Consider the following 17,909-nt stretch of genomic DNA (forward strand, 5'->3'; position numbering starts at 1 on the left):
ATTTTGATGATATTGGGGGGTTTTGTCTCCGACCATCGTGTCGTGATGATATTGTGGGGTGTTGTGGGGTTGCAGCTGGGCGGGGGTGGGGTAATGATTTTGCAGGTACCCCGGGAGACCCTTGAGTTTGCCGGAATGTTGATTAACTTCCGTTCCGGCAAATTCGGGTACTCCATATGTCCTATTTTCAGAAAAGGTCATGCTGAAATTTTCCGTGAATTTTAGCATGACTTTGCTAGAAATAGGACATATGGGGTACTTGTGACTAATGCATGGGCCGGGGTATCTTAGTAGTTAATTAAGTAGGATCAAGTGCCCCGGCGTACTTGTGACTAATGCATGGGTTTTAGGGTGCCTTGGTGTCGATAAAAACCGAAATGATGAAAGCTTTGGCTTTTAGGGTGCCTCGGCGTCGAAAAACCCTCAATGATAAAAGCTTAGCTTTTAGGATGCCTCGGTGTCGACAAACCCTAAATGATGAGACCATGATCTTGTTCCTTGACAATAACCAACTTTTTGACCAAACTTTGTTCCTATTTAGAGAGAAACATGGCCAACAATGATGAGGCCGGGGGTTCGGGAGTCAAGGCATTCTGGAAGCTGTCCCAGGAGATGGAGGAACAACCTCACTTGTATAAGGACGCCGCCTTCCCCACCGATCCTGAGACCACTGATGGTACCGCCGAGGATGACCCCACTGATGCCACCACTGATGGTGCCGCCGAGGATGCCACCACTGATGATGGCGGCGCACGCACAGATGGCAGCCAACCGAAGAGGCAACGGAAGGACCGGCGCCCGACCGTGCTCCGCACCCTCAAGGAGGAAGTTACTGAAGTGGACTCCGACGGGAATCCAACGGCGCCCGAACGAATAGTCAAGGGGTACTCGCTTCAGCTCGGGTGCATTCTCCGGAGCACCGTCTCGATCAACACCGAGAACCTGATGCATCTTGACCGAGGGAATTTGCGCAACCTCCTCTTCACGAAGCTGCACGAACGATACAAGTTCCCCGCTGAATTTGAAAACACAAGCCTCAAAGGGAATAAAGTGAACAATGCTGCCCTCACGAAGATGAGCAAGGCCCTGTCTACTTGGAAAAGCAATGTGAAGAGAATGATCGAGAAAGGTGAGAGTTATGAGAAGATCAAGGAGAAAAATCCTTCGATCACCGAAGATGACTACAACGACTTCAAGATCAATTGCTCGAGCACCGCAAACTCCGAATCAAGTAAGTGGGGGAAAGAAATGCGGGAGCTGAACTTAGGGGAACACACACTCGGTCCCGGTGGTTACAGAGTGGCGGAGCCTATATGGGACAAGGAGGAGGCGGACCGTGCCGAGCAAGGCCTACCGCCCCTCTTCGATAAATACGGTGACAAGCAGACCAGGAACTTTGTCAGGGCCCGGTACAAGAAGGACCCGAAAACAAAGGAGCTTACCACGGATCCGAAGACCAGGGCGCTTGAGCTTGTTCTGGTAAGGAATACACCCCCGCGTAATTAGTTCCATATGGTTGCATTCTAATTAATGAAGCCAAATTTCTAAATGGTTCACATTCCTTCCGCAGGCGACTGAAAGCAGTAGTGCGGGGTCGACTAAGAGCAACCCTTGGGACACCACTCTAAATAGGGCGTTGAATGTAATGAAGAACAAGGATAAGCTCAGTAAGCCGACGTCAGCTGGTCGTGTGGCCGGCAAAGGCTTGTCGACAAAATGGTCATCATACTATAACACTGGTGGGCGAAAGGAGAAAAAGACCAGCTCGGAAAGCCAGGCGCGCGAGGTTCAAGAACGGAGGGCACAGGTGGCGCGGATTCCGGAGATTGTCCAAGAGCAAGTGCAACAACAACTCGGAGCGACGATCACCGCCATTGTGCCTACCTTGATCCAGGGGATTAGTGCGTGGATTGCGGGCGGCCAACAGGGGCCGCCCCCGATTCCTAGCTTCATGGCCAGCAACTCGCAGAACGCGATGGCGGGGCCATTGGTGTCTCCGGCGGAGGCGGCATTGGTGTCTCCGATGCCGGCACGGGAGCTTAATGCACCCGAGTGTACACCGGCCGGCACCTCTGCAGCAAGCGGCCCCTCCGTCAACTGCACGCCCGCCATTGGCGGTGCCTCGACATTAGCCGAGCTCGACGCCATCATCACGGTAACTAATTAAGCCTCTCTCAGCCGAGGACTTCATCTCCTTACCTTTGACTGGGCATCCCTAACGCCCTACATGTTTTCGCAGGGCGCCGCCGACGTTCCGTGCACTCTCCTGCACTTCGTGAACAACGAGTTGGTCGATGTCGCCAAGGGCAAAATCGTTCAACTGGGCAACCCCTTGTTCCACGGTACCCAGATGCCACCCAACTTGTTTAGGGTTCAACTGGTTCGGGTGCTGCCAGGCTGGAACGAGTTGTTACCTCCGATTCGACCCATCGGGGCCGACGATGATGACGTGATGACCCTCAGCGCCTGCCTGAGCTGGCCCCTGCTTTGGCCGAAGAGCCAGATTCGTTTGGGGGCGGGGGACACCACCCCAAAGACAACACCGCTAGTCGTGCCGGCGCCAAGTCGGCCCCATGGCAAGACCGCCGCAACAGTGCCGGACATCCCTATGCCAGTGGATCCAAACATGCATATGGAACAGGATCAGAACGACGACGACGACGATACATTTGCCAACGTCGATCAGTACTTTGCCGATCATGGGTACGGTGGCGACTTCATGGGGCCTCCTTCTCAAGAACCCAACCCAACAAAAGACGTGTGCGATCTAGCTGGTACCGCGGAGAAGCCAAGTTGCAACAGGCGTCATCTGCAGTTCAGCTCTCAGGAGACGCCTCCAGCTGCCGACTTCACCGAGCCTCAGATAGGCGAGGTGCGAAATATGATCAGCCGCAACACACTCAAGAAGGCGGTCTATGAGCAGAACTTGGTCCCATTACAGGAGAAGAAGAAGGCACGCAAAAGAAAGACTAACAAGGGTGCGGGCCAGCCGGCACCGAGTACAATCCGTGCTCGGGACGGGCCACCTTCAACTGAGGATATCTCGAGGAGGGTGCATGTGGCGGGTAGGCCGATGCTACCGAGAAATATGCTCGATGCTGCAACCGGTGCTATGCGGAGTCTGCATGATAGTGTTCTTTCTTTGGAGAAGCGGCGTCTCGGAGAGAAGGATGTGGCATACCCGGTTTTCGCGGCCAAGGTGCCAGAGGGCAAGGGCTTTGTGGATAACTCCATCGGGGGTACGATCGTCCTGCGGTTTGATGACATCCACGCTATGTTGAACCTTCATCCGTTGCACTACACCTTCGTTCGGCTATTTTCGCGGAGTATGGAGATGCGGATCATTCGCGACAAGACCCAGGACATCGTGATAGTCGACCCCTTCTACATGCGTGCCAAGATCTTGGGCAGCGCTGGGGACCGGCAAGTCGCGAGTTCTTACCTCGAAGGCGTCATTCTGGCAAACCAAGATAAGGATAACTTCCTCGTGCCTTACTTTCCCGAGTAAGTCCTCCCCTCAACCGCCCCGTAACATATGAATTCTTAGATTTCGATCGTTTTTCTTTTAACATTCCGTGTTTTCTGCAGTGACACACATTGCACGCTCATCCTCCTAAGCCCCAAATATTCCATGGCCACGTATTTCGACCCGGACCATCAGTCGAACGTAGACTACACAAATGTCTAGAAGGTTCTTGATGATGTTCTCCCCGGCTACGTCAAATCTGGAGGCACCTTCACCAGGCCTATTCGTAAGTATGGCAAGCACGTGTTCTCCCACAATACGACGTTCTGCTGCGTCAAGCAGCCGCCTGGCGGTCAGAAGGGTGCCTACTACGCCATCCATCACATGCGGGCGATCGTACGGGACCATCATCAACTTCTGCTACCGAGTAGACTCAAAGATTGGGTCGCGAGCGTGTCGGCAATCCAGGACGCGGACATCAGACAAGAATTCTTTCGCATCCAGTCGGAGTTTGCGGAAATCATCCATCAAGATGTCCTTCGTACCTCGGGGCAGTTCTACCTCAGAAATCAACCGTCCAACAGTGACATCGACACAATCCTACAAATGCAGGCTGACAACGCCCGTTGTTTCATGACTCCCATGATAGACGGCGGCTTCATCCACGCTCCGGTCCCTTGAGTCGAGTCGAAAGCAGTGATGCTGTGTCTAGTTCTGAAACATCAATTGGCTCATGTTGTAATTAAACTTTAATGAACTTGTACTATGTCTCTTTGGTTTCGAGAGTCGTTCAACTTAGATGTAATCGATGCTATTAATGTCTTGCTTTTCTCTTCCGATCGTTCTGTTGCATACTTATATATTGCTTATGTATTGTCTGTGAATTGGTACTAACGTTTCGTTTGGCTACTGCATAGCGATGCCGTGGTATGTCGTGTACAAGGGTAAGGTTCCCGGAGTCTACGACGACTGGGAGGAGTGTCGGAGACAGGTTCACCGATTCAGCGGTAACAGTTACAAAGGGTACGCCACTAGGGCCGAGGCCGAATCTAGATACGCCCGCTATCTAGCGGGAGAGGGGAGGGAGCATTGGAGGAACCGGATGAAGACGAGTTTCATCGTGATGATGCTCATCGTGATGACCGCAGCTCTCTTCTATGTGATGGTAGTTTAGATGATCGATATCGACTTGTAATGTGAAGACAAACTCGCGGTCTCGAGACTTGTAATATAATGTTCTATCTTTGTTCGGTCTTTTCAATTCGGAGACTAATATGATGAATTGTATTCGGAGACTAAAATGATGAATTGTATTCAGAGACTAATCTTCTATTGTATTCGATGAATCTGTTGTTGATGTGTGCTGTCTATATTTTGTCCAATTATACATTTTGTAACATGTGCAAAAAACAGAAAATAAAAAAATAAAAAAAACCTAATATTCATACTAATGGCGCATCACATCGTAGTGCGCCATTAGTATGCCAAAGGATACTAATGGCGCATCACTAAACAGTGCGCCATTAGTATGCCGAAGTTACTAATGGATGCCAAAGCACCTGGGTATAGATGGCCCCCTGGGAGGCATACTAATGGCGCACTGTTGTATATACTAATGGCGCATCTGGGGTGCGCCATTAGTATACCAGATACTAATGGCGCACCAGTGGTGCGCCATTAGTAAAATATACTAATGGCGTGGCACTAATGTCGCACCACTAATGCGCCATTAATGGCCAAATTAGGTGCGCCATTAGTAGGCCTTTTTCTAGTAGTGACTGCGGCATTGTTATTTCATTTGTATCCTTTCAAGGAGTCATTCAGACACTCGATTGGCCTTCAGTATTACTTTGGGATTTCGGGAGGACTACCACCCAACTTCCCTTTTATTTCCCATGCATTGCCATCTCGTTGTTTGAGTACGCTCTATTAATCTGTTCATATGCATCATGTTTACATTCGTTATATCTTATGTCCGAACTGTCTTGCAAGTACTTTCATAGTACTCACCTGGCTTGTTGATTTGGCCAGATGTTGACGAAGGCGATCTCATGGATGAAGAGTTTGATAGTGAGTCCGACGCCTAGAGGAATCCCAGTCAGTCCCATGCGATCCTGGATATTGGTCACTTGTATCATATACGCTTCCGCCACCTACAATAAGTATCCTCGAGCCTCACTCCGACGCTCGAAGAGCTGTTAGTTTCAGGAGTCATGTCACCCACTTCGCTGTGATATCTCCACCACCGCTTTTATCGTGAGTTAGTAATTATGCCACCCTATCCGCCTTTATGTATTATTGGCGTGTTTGTAATAAATTGTTGAGCAGTCTCCGCTCAACCTTGTATTATATTCAGTACTCCTGGTATTTCTTCTGTGATCAAGATTTTGTCTACCAGTAAGAAGGATTCTTCTCTACTGGTCCGTAAAAGGGATCGATTTCTCAATAAATATTTTTATTGGAAAACCGGTCGTGACAAGCTTGGTATCAGAGCTAGGCTGACTGTAGGAAGCCACTAGGTGCGATCGCTAATCGGTTATTGGCGTCTTTAGTGCTTTTTCAGCATTTTGCAAATGTAGCTATTTTCCGTTGGTCATCATAAATTTATGATATGACTACTCAGAATTTTTTCCTACTTTTGTAGATGGCTGGCAGCAACTGCGAGACTCGGGTGTTCACTAATGTGCCCGAGGGGTTTGTCAAACTCCTCATCTCCATCACCAAGCTCGCGATCGGGCCAGCGACTCGTCCGCAGTTCACGCTTTACCAGCACAAGCTCAGCGACGACGTGTCTATGCACCAGGCCGTGGTGCAATTCAAGGGAGGACGTTCTGCGTCTCGCCACTTCCGTTTTGTGGGAAGGGCCATGCCTACGGAGAGGCATGCCATGCATATGGCTTCCCGTGAGGCGATAGCTCGCCTTCGGGACATACTTCCTTTGATGAAGACTCGTCGCTACCGCTACCTCCCATGCCATGTGCCATATACTTGTTGTTGGGTAACGTAGCAGAAATTCAAAATTTTCTACGCATCACCAAGATCAATCTATGGAGTAATCTAGCAACGAGGGGAAGGGGAGTGAATCTACATACCCTTGTAGATCGCGATGCGGAAGCGTTGCAAGAACGCGGATGAGGGAGTCGTACTCGTAGCGATTCAGATCGCGGTTGATTCCGATCTAAGCACCGAAAGAACGGTGCCTCCGCGTTCAACACACGTGCAGCCCGGTGACGTCTCCCACGCCTTGATCCAGCAAGGAGAGAGGGAGAGGTTGGGGAAGACTCCATCCAGCAGCAACACGACGGCATGGTGGTGGTGGAGGAGCGTGGCAATCCCGCAAGGCTTCGCCAAGCACCGCGGGAGAGGAGGAGGAGGGAGAGGGGTAGGGGTGCACCGAAAGAGAGACGTTCTCATGTGTCTTGGGCAGCCCAAACCTCAACTATATATAGGGGGGAGGGGGCTGCGCCCCCCTTAGGGTTTCCACCCCCAATAGGAGGCGGCCAGCCCTAGATCCCATCAAGGGGGGGGGGGGCGGCCAAGGGGGGAGGAGTGCCTCCCAAGTCAAGTGGAGGCCCTCCCCCTTAGGGTTTCCTCTCTCCCATGCGCATGGGCCTTGGGGGGGCTGGTGCCCCTGGCCCATTAAGGCTAGGGCGCCCCCTTACAGCCCATGCTGCTGTATTGGACGTGGTGGAACATTTTCCGGACCTCCGGACCCCTCCGGAATCCTCCGGAACCTTCTGGAAGCTTCCCGGTACAATACCGAAAAACCCGAACTTTTCCCGGAACCCGAACAACAACTTTCCATATATAAATCTTTACCTCCGGACCATTCCGGAACTCCTCGTGACGTCCGGGATCTCATCCGGGACTCCGAACAACATTCGGTAACCACATATATACTTTCCCTATAACCCTAGCGTCATCGAACCTTAAGCGTGTAGACCCTACGGGTTCGGGAACCATGCAGACATGACCGAGACGTTCTCCGGTCAATAACCAACAGCGGGATCTGGATACCCATGTTGGCTCCCACATGTTCCACGATGATCTCATCGGATGAACCACGATGTCGGGGATTCAATCAATCCCGTATTCAATTCCCTTTGTCTAACGGTATGTTACTTGCCCGAGATTCGATCGTCGGTATCCCTATACCTTGTTCAATCTCGTTACCGGCAAGTCTCTTTACTCGTTCCGTAACTCACATCATCCCGTGATCAACTCCTTGGTCACATTGTGCACATTATGATGATGTCCTACCGAGTGGGCCCAGAGATACCTCTCCGTTTACACGGAGTGACAAATCCCAGTCTCGATTCGTGCCAACCCAACAGACACTTTCGGAGATACCCGTAGTGCACCTTTATAGCCACCCAGTTACGTTGTGACGTTTGGCACACCCAAAGCATTCCTACGGTATCCGGGAGTTGCACAATCTCATGGTCTAAGGAAGTGATACTTGACATTAGAAAAGCTCTGAGCAAACGAACTACACGATCTTGTGCTAGGCTTAGGATTGGGTCTTGTCCATCACATCATTCTCCTAATGATGTGATCCCGTTATCAACGACATCCAATGTCCATGGTCAGGAAACCGTAACCATCTATTGATCAACGAGCTAGTCAACTAGAGGCTTACTAGGGACATGGTGTTGTCTATGTATCCACACATGTATCTGAGTTTCCTATCAATACAATTCTAGCATGGATAATAAACGATTATCATGAACAAGGAAATATAATAATAACCTATTTATTATTGCCTCTAGGGCATATTTCCAACAGTCTCCCACTTGCACTAGAGTCAATAATCTAGTTCACATCACCATGTGATTAACACTAACAGGTCACATCACCATGTGACCAACACCCAAGAGTTTACTAGAGTCAACAATCTAGCTCACATCTCTATGTGATTAATACTCAATGAGTTCTGGTTTGATCATGTTATGCTTGTGAGAGAGGTTATTAGTCAACGGGTCTGAACCTTTCAGATTCGTGTGTGCTTTACAAATATCTATGTCATCTTGTGGATGCTACCACGCGCTATTTGGAGCCATTTCAAATAATTGCTCTACTATACGAATCCGGTTTACTACTCAGAGTCATCCGGATTAGTGTCAAAGTTCGCATCGACGTAACCCTTTACGACGAACTCCTTTTCACTTCCATAATCGAGAAAATTCCTTAGTCCACTAGATACTAAGGATAAGTTCGACCGCTGTCATGTGATCCATTCCCGGATCACTATTGTACCCCTTGACCAACTCATGGCAAGGCACACTTCATGTGCTGTACACAGCATAGCATACTGCAGAGCCTACGTCTAAAGCATAGGGGACGACCTTCGTCCTTTCTCTCTCTTCTGCTGTGGTCAGGTCTTGAGTCTTACTCAATACTCACATCTTGTAACACAACCAAGAACTCCTTCTTTGCTGATCTATTTTGAACTCTTTCAAAATCATGTCAAGGTGTGCGTTCTTTTGAAAGTATCATCAGGCGTCTTGATCTATCTCTATAGATCTTGATGCCCAATATGTAAGCAGCTTTATCCAGGTCTTCCTTTGAAAAACTCCTTTCAAACAACCCTTTATGCTTTCCAGAAATTTTACATCATTTCGGATCAACAATATGTCATTCACATATACTTATCAGAAATGTTGTAGCGCTCCCACTCACTTTATTGGAAATACAAGTTTCTCATAAACTTTGTATAAATCTAAAATCTTTGATCATGTCATCAAAGCGCACATTCCAACTCCGAGATGCTTACTCCAGTCCTCAGAAGGATCGCTGGAGCTAGCATACCTTTTAGCATCCTTAGGATGGAAAAAACCTTTCTGATTGTATCACATACAACCTTTCCTTACGAAAACTGGTAAGGAAACTTGTTTTGACATCCATCTGCCAGATTTCATAAATGCAGCTAATGCTAACATGATTCCGACAGACTTAAGCATCGCTACGGATGAGAAAATCTCATAGTAGTCAACTCCTTGAACTTGTGAAATACTCTTTGCCACAAGTCGAGCTTCATAGACGGTAACATTACCCTCCACGTCCGTCTTCTTCTCAAAGTTCCATTTATCTCGGATTTCATGGCTTCTAACCATTTGTCGGAATATGGGCCCACCATCGCTTCTCCATAGCTCATAGGTTCATCATTGTCCAACAACATGACTTCCAAGACAGGATCACGTACTACTCTGAAGTATTACGCATCCTCGTCGTTCTACGAGGTTTGGTAGTGACTTGATCCGAAGTTTCATGATCACCATCATAAGCTTCCACTTCAATTGGTGTAGGTGCCACAGGAACAACTTCCTGTGCCCTGCTACACACTAGTTGAAGTGACGGTTCAATAACCTTATCAAGTCTCCACCATCCTCCCACTCAATTCTTTCGAGAGAAACTTTTCCTCGAGAAAGGACTCGTTTCTAGAAACAATTACTTTTGCTTCCAGATCTGAAATAGGAGGTACACCCAACTGTTTTGGGTTTTCTATGAAGATGTATTTATCCGCTTTGGGTTCGAGCTTATTAGCTTGAAACTTTTCACATAAGCTGCGCAGCCCCAAACTTTTAAGAAACGACAACTTAGGTTTCTCTAAACGGTGTCGTCTCAACGGAATTGCGTGGTGCCCCCTTTTAAAGTGAATGCGGTTGTCTCTAATGCCTAACCCATAAACGATAGTGGTAATTTGATAAGGAACATCATGGCATGCACCATATCCAATAGGGTGCAGTTATGATGTTCGGACACACCATCACACTATGGTGTTCCAGGCGGTATTAATTGTGAAACACTTTCCACAATGTCTCAATTGTGTGCCAAACTCGTATCTCAGATACTCATCTCTATGATCATATCACAGACATTTTATCCTCTAGTTACGACGATCTTCAACTTCACTCTGAAATTACTTGAACCTTTCAATAATTCAGACTAGTGTTTCATCAAGTAAATACACTCAGCATCTACTCAAATTATCTGTGAAGTAAGAACATAACGATATCCACTGCATGCCTCAGCACTCATTGGACTGCGTACATCAAAATGTATTACTTCCAATAAGTTGCTCTCTTGTTCCATCTTACTGAAAACGAGGACTTTCAGTCATCTTGCCCATGTGGTATGATTTGCATGTCTCAAGTGATTCATAATCAAGTGAGTCTAAACGATCCATCTGCATGGAGTTTCTTCATGCATATATACCAATAGACATGGTTCGCATGTCTCAATCTTTTCAAAAACGAGTGAGTCCAAAGATCCATCTACATGGAGCTTCTTCATGCGTTTTATACCAATATGACTCAAGTTGCAGTGCCACAAGTATGTGGTACTATCATTACTATTTTATACCTTTTTGGCACGAACATGTGTATCACTACGATCGAGATTCATTTTAGGTGCAAGACCATTGAAGGTATTATTCAAATAAACGGAGTAACCATTATTCTCCTTGAATGAATAACCGTATTGCGATAAACATAATCCAATTATGCTCAACGCAAACACCAAATCTCAATGGTAGAGGGAGCATGCGATGCTTGATCACATCAACCTTGGAGACACTTCCAACACACATCGTCATCTCACCTTCAGCTAGTCTCCATTTATTCCGCAGCTTTTATTTCGAGTTACTAACACTTAGCAACCGAACCGGTATCTAATACCCTGGTGCTGCTAGGAGTACTAGTAAAGTACACATTCATATAACGTATATCCAATATACTTCTGTCGACCTTGCCTGCCTTCTCATCTACCAAGTATCTAGGGTAGTACTGCTTCAGTGACCGTTCCCCTCATTACAGAAGCACTTAGTCTCGGGTTTGGGTTCAACCTTGGGATTCTTCACTAGAGCAGCAAACGACTTGCTGTTTCATGAAGTATCCCTTTTGCCCTTGCCCTTCTTAAACTAGTGGTTTTACTAACCATCAACAATTGATGCTCCTTCTTGATTTCTACTCTCGCGGTGTCAAACATCGCGAATAGCTCAAGGATCATCATAACTATCCCTGATATGTTATAGTTCATCACGAAGCTCTACTAGCTTGGTGGCAGTGACTATGGAGAACTATCACTATCTCATATGGGAGATTAACTCCCACTCGATTCAAGCGATTGTGGCACTCAGACAATCTGAGCACATGCTCAACGATTGAGCTTTTCTCCCTTAGTTTGCAGGCTTAAGAAACTTGTCAGAGGTCTCATACCTCTTGACGTGGGCACTAGTATGAAATCTCAATTTCAGTCTTCGGAACATCTCAGGTGTTCTGCGATGTTTCAAAAACGTCTCTTGTGCCACAATTCTAAACCGTTAGCATTACGCATTGAACTATCACGTAGTCATCAAAAACGTGTATGCCAGATGTTTCGTAACATCTACAGACGACGCTGAGGTTCAGCACACCGAGCGGTGCATTAAGGACATAAGCCTTCTGTGCAGTAATGAGGACAATCCTCAGTTTACGGACCCAGTCCGCATAATTGCTACTACCAACTTTCAACTAAATTTTTTCTCTAGGAACATATCTTAACCAGTAGAACTAAAGCGCAAGCTATGACATAATTTGCAAATACCTATTTGACTATGTTCATGATAATGAAGTTCATCTGATTATGAACTCCCACTCAGATAGACATCCCTCTAGTCATCTAAGTGAAACATGATCCGAGTTCAACTAGGCCGTGTCCGATCATCACGTGAGACGGACTAGTCAAGATCGGTGAACATCTCCATGTTGATCGTATCTTCTATACGACTCATGCTCGACCTTTCGGTCCTCCGTGTTCCGAGGCCATGTCTGTACATGGTAGGCTCGTCAAGTCAACCTAAGTGTATTGCGTGTGTGCCGAGGCCATGTCTGTACATGCTAGGCTCGTCAACACCCGTTGTATTCGAACGTAAGAATCTATCACACCCGATCATCACGTGGTGCTTCGAAACGACGAACCTTCGCAACGGTGCACAGTTAGGGTGAACACTTTCTTGAAATTATTATAAGGGATCATCCTACTTGCTACCGTCGTTCTAAGCAAATAAGATGCAAAAACATGATAAACATCACATGCAATCAAATAGTGACATGATATGGCCAATATCATCATGCTCCTTTGATCTCCATCTTCGGGGCACCATGATCATCTTTGTCACCGGCATGACACCATGATCTCCATCATCATGATCTCCATCATTGTGTCTTCATGAAGTCGTCACGCCAACGATTACTTCTACTTCTATGGCTAACGCGCTTAGCAATAAAGTAAAGTAATTTACATGGCGTTATTCAATGACACGCAGGTCATACAAAAATAAAGACAACTCCTATGGCTCCTGCCGGTTGTCATACTCATCGACATGCAAGTCGTGATCCCTATTACAAGAATATGATCAATCTCATACATCACATATATCATTCATCATATCTTCTGGCCATATCACATCACATAGCACTTGCTGCAAAAACAAGTTAGACGTCCTCTAATTGTTGTTGCAAGTTTTTACGTGGTTTGTATAGGTTTCTAGCAAGAACGTTTCTTACCTACGTAAGACCACAACGTGATATGCCAATTTCTATTTACCCTTCATAAGGACCCTTTTCATCGAATCCGTTCCGACTAAAGTGGGAGAGACAGACACCCGCTAGCCACCTTATGCAACTAGTGCATGTCAGTTGGTGGAACCTGTCTCACGTAAGCGTACGTGTAAGGTCGGTCCGGGCCGCTTCATCCCACAATGCCGCCGAAACAAGATAAGACTAGTAGCGGCAAGAAGAATTGACAACATCGACGCCCACAACTACTTTGTGTTCTACTCGTGCATAGAAACTACGCATAGACCTAGCTCATGATGCCACTGTTGGGTAACGTAGCAGAAATTCAAAATTTTCTACGCATCACCAAGATCAATCTATGGAGTAATCCAGCAACGAGGGGAAGGGGAGTGAATCTACATACCCTTGTAGATCGCGATGCGGAAGCGTTGCAAGAACGCGGATGAGGGAGTCGTACTCGTAGCGATTCAGATCGCGGTTGATTCCGATCTAAGCACCGAAAGAACGGTGCCTCCGCGTTCAACACACGTGCAGCCCGGTGACGTCTCCCATGCCTTGATCCAGCAAGGAGAGAGGGAGAGGTTGGGGAAGACTCCATCCAGCTGCAACACGACGGCATGGTGGTGGTGGAGGAGCGTGGCAATCCCGCAGGGCTTCGCCAAGCACCGCGGGAGAGGAGGAGGAGGGAGAGGGGTAGGGGTGCACCGAAAGAGAGACGTTCTCATGTGTCTTGGGCAGCCCAAACCTCAACTATATATAGGGGGGGAGGGGGCTGCGCCCCCCTTAGGGTTTCCACCCCCAATAGGAGGCGGCCAGCCCTAGATCCCATCAGGGGGGGGGGGGGCGGCCAAGGGGGGAGGAGTGCCTCCCAAGTCAAGTGGAGGCCCTCCCCCTTAGGGTTTCCTCTCTCCCATGCGCATGGGCCTTGGGGGGGCTGGTGCCCCTGGCCCATTAAGGCTAGGGCGCCCCCTTACAGCCCATGCTGCTGTATTGGACGTGGTGGAACATTTTCCGGACCTCCGGACCCCTCCGGAATCCTCCGGAACCTTCTGGAAGCTTCCCGGTACAATACCAAAAAACCCGAACTTTTCCCGGAACCCGAACAACAACTTTCCATATATAAATCTTTACCTCCGGACCATTCCGGAACTCCTCGTGACGTCCGGGATCTCATCCGGGACTCCGAACAACATTCGGTAACCACATATATACTTTCCCTATAACCCTAGCGTCATCGAACCTTAAGCGTGTAGACCCTACGGGTTCGGGAACCATGCAGACATGACCGAGACGTTCTCCGGTCAATAACCAACAGCGGGATCTGGATACCCATATTGGCTCCCACATGTTCCACGATGATCTCATCGGATGAACCACGATGTCGGGGATTCAATCAATCCCGTATTCAATTCCCTTTGTCTAACGGTATGTTACTTGCCCGAGATTCGATCGTCGGTATCCCTATACCTTGTTCAATCTCGTTACCGGCAAGTCTCTTTACTCGTTCCGTAACTCACATCATCCCGTGATCAACTCCTTGGTCACATTGTGCACATTATGATGATGTCCTACCGAGTGGGCCCAGAGATACCTCTCCGTTTACACGGAGTGACAAATCCCAGTCTCGATTCGTGCCAACCCAACAGACACTTTCGGAGATACCCGTAGTGCACCTTTATAGCCACCCAGTTACGTTGTGACGTTTGGCACACCCAAAGCATTCCTACGGTATCCGGGAGTTGCACAATCTCATGGTCTAAGGAAGTGATACTTGACATTAGAAAAGCTCTGAGCAAACGAACTACACGATCTTGTGCTAGGCTTAGGATTGGGTCTTGTCCATCACATCATTCTCCTAATGATGTGATCCCGTTATCAACGACATCCAATGTCCATGGTCAGGAAACCGTAACCATCTATTGATCAACGAGCTAGTCAACTAGAGGCTTACTAGGGACATGGTGTTGTCTATGTATCCACACATGTATCTGAGTTTCCTATCAATACAATTCTAGCATGGATAATAAACGATTATCATGAACAAGGAAATATAATAATAACCTATTTATTATTGCCTCTAGGGCATATTTCCAACACTTGTCACTATGCATTCGCCTGCCATAGGGGAGAGCGAGATGAAGCTATCGAGATGCTTGTTGAGTATCTCAAAGCTCTGGAGGAAGATTTCGACAACCTCGTGGACGATCTTGTGGCTGCCCGGATGGACTTAGTTCGGGGCGGTTCTGCCAGCAGGAAGGAACTTCTCCACATGGCACCGCCACTGATGTTCGTCTCGTCCTCAGCGTCCTATTCACCTGCCATTTTGGCCACTGCTCGCCGTCTGCCTACCACTGAGGAGTTCGACCGGGTCATCGCTCCTACTCTAGTCAGAGCTGCACCGCCTGCCGCACCCACACTGCCGCCTGTCGCACCCGCGCCATCACCTCATCGCAGTGCTACGCGCCTGGAGCATATTAGGGAGGAGGTGGAGGTTGAGTCTCCTGCACCACTGGGTCTTACCCTCGGCAAGGGGAAGGACGTCTTCACCATCTCCGACTGAGTGCGCCTAGTCGCCGCGCGATGTGCCTGCATGTATGATATGTTTTATATGTACGTTAGTAGTTGTGTACGCATCGTGTAGGATCCCGGAGGAATGTGCTAGCCTAAATAACGTGTCAGGAGTGTGTACGCACATCCTGCGTGATGTATTGTGTGTTTGCGTGTCTCGTGTAGATATGTGCTAAGCGGTCCTTCTCTGTGCGAAATCGTTTATGTTTTCTTTAAAAATCTTGGGGTCTTTTAAAGTTTTCGTCTTTGCAAAATTTTCCTTGTGCCACACAGTTTTTCTCATAAAATTTTGCAAAATAATACCCCAGAGTGGAAAATGCCTCGTCCGTGGACTCGTTCCATGCCAAATCCACCCGAAGAAGTTTATGGAACACAGACAAGCAACAACTTCACTCAGGGACAGTCTAGTCAACAGGACAGCGAGGCAGCCTTATCTCAAGTATGCCGCCTTTTCGAACAAAGCCAACAGCAACACCAAGAAATGATGAATCACGTCATCAATATGGGGAATCACCGTGAGCCATACCAACCACACTCCAAGTTGTCTGAACTACAGAAGACACGCCCTCCAACGTTTGCTCACACCGATAGGCCACTTGAAGCTTATGATTGGCTTCGAGACATCAAAAGAAAGTTGATTATTGCTCAATGTTCTGATCATGAGAAGGTGCTTTATGCACCTCACTACCTCACTGGAGCAGCTGCAGCATGGTGGGAGAACTTCCTACACATGCATCCCAGTGAAGACAACATCACCTGGGAAGAGTTTAAGGAAGGCTTTCGTGGGGCACACATACCCAGGAGCATCATAAAAATCAAGAAAAGAGAATTTGATGACCTCAAGCAGAGAGACATGTCAGTGACGGAATACAACAGTCAGTTTACCCAGCTATCTCGTTATGCCTACGACGAGCATATGACTGAGAACAAGAGGATGGAAAAATTCTTGGACGGCCTGGCACCAGCACTAAGATGCCAACTGGTCGTACACACTTTCCCAGATTTCAAAACACTAGTTGACAAGGCCATTACTTTGGAGAATGAGCGCCGCAGTCTGGAGGATATTCGTAAGCGAAAGAGGGACAAGACGACTCTTGCTCGCAACAACCGAAGCAAGACTGATGTTCAGACGAATGAAGCGAGAAAATCCACGACTACTGCTCTAAGGCCAACCAGACAGTTTCATTCAAGGGACAAGGACTTTACATACCGTCCAGAGGTCAGTTGCTATGCTTGTGGTGAAGAAGGGCACTATGCCAAACAGTGCCCAAAACCAAGGAACTCAGCCCCCAAGCCGAACAATGGTGGGAATAATCCAGCCCCCAAGCGCAACAATTTCAATCCCAGCAACAACCACAGGAAGGGTCACCTGAACCATGTGACCAGGGAAGAAGCGCAGAATGCCCCAGACATCGTGCTCGGTACGTTCCCTGTCAACACAGTACCTACCACGGTTTTGTTAGATTCTGCAGCTTCTCACTCGTTCATTTCGAAGAGTTTTGGTTTGCAACATGGTTTTCCGATACTTCCTTTGGAAAAATCTATGTTCATCAAGTCCCCCGGAAATAAGCAGATCACCCAGAGTTACTGCCAAGGAGTGATTATTGAATTCGAAGGACTAAAGTTTCAGGCTAATCTCATCGTGTTGGAAAATAAAGGACTGGATGTCATCCTAGGGATGGACTGGTTGACCACCAACAAAGGATTTATTGACTGTTTCAATCAGACCGTGATTCTCACTCACCACCACGGCAAGACAATAAAAGTTACAGCTCAAGAGAGACCACGGTCACAGCAACCAAAGTTGAACAAAATAGACATTTCAGAATTGAGAAAATTTCCAGTGGTGTGCGAGTTTCCAGACGTATTTCCTGAAGAACTACCAGGCATGCCACCAGACCGAGAGATAGAGTTCAGCATTGAACTACCACCTGGCACCACTCCCATTTGTAAGAAGCCTTATAGAATGGCACCCTCAGAGTTGGTAGAATTGAAAAAGCAAATAAAGGAATTACTGGACAAAGGTTTTATTCAAGCCAGCTCCTCACCATGGGGTTCGCCAGTATTATTCGCCAAGAAAAAGGATGGGACCCTGAGATTGTGTATAGACTATCGAGCTGTCAATATGGTCACCATCAAAAACAAATATCCGATGCCACGGATAAATGATTTGTTTGACCAGCTCGCGCAAGCCAAGGTGTTCTCAAAAATTGATTTGAGTTCGGGAAATCATCAATTGAAAGTACGGACAGAAGATATCCCTAAGACAGCATTCACCTCCAGATACGGATTATATGAGTTCACAGTAATGCCCTTTG

Source organism: Aegilops tauschii, chromosome 6, assembly GCF_002575655.3.
Source record: "Aegilops tauschii subsp. strangulata cultivar AL8/78 chromosome 6, Aet v6.0, whole genome shotgun sequence".
In the NCBI taxonomy this organism is placed as follows: Eukaryota; Viridiplantae; Streptophyta; class Magnoliopsida; order Poales; family Poaceae; genus Aegilops; species Aegilops tauschii.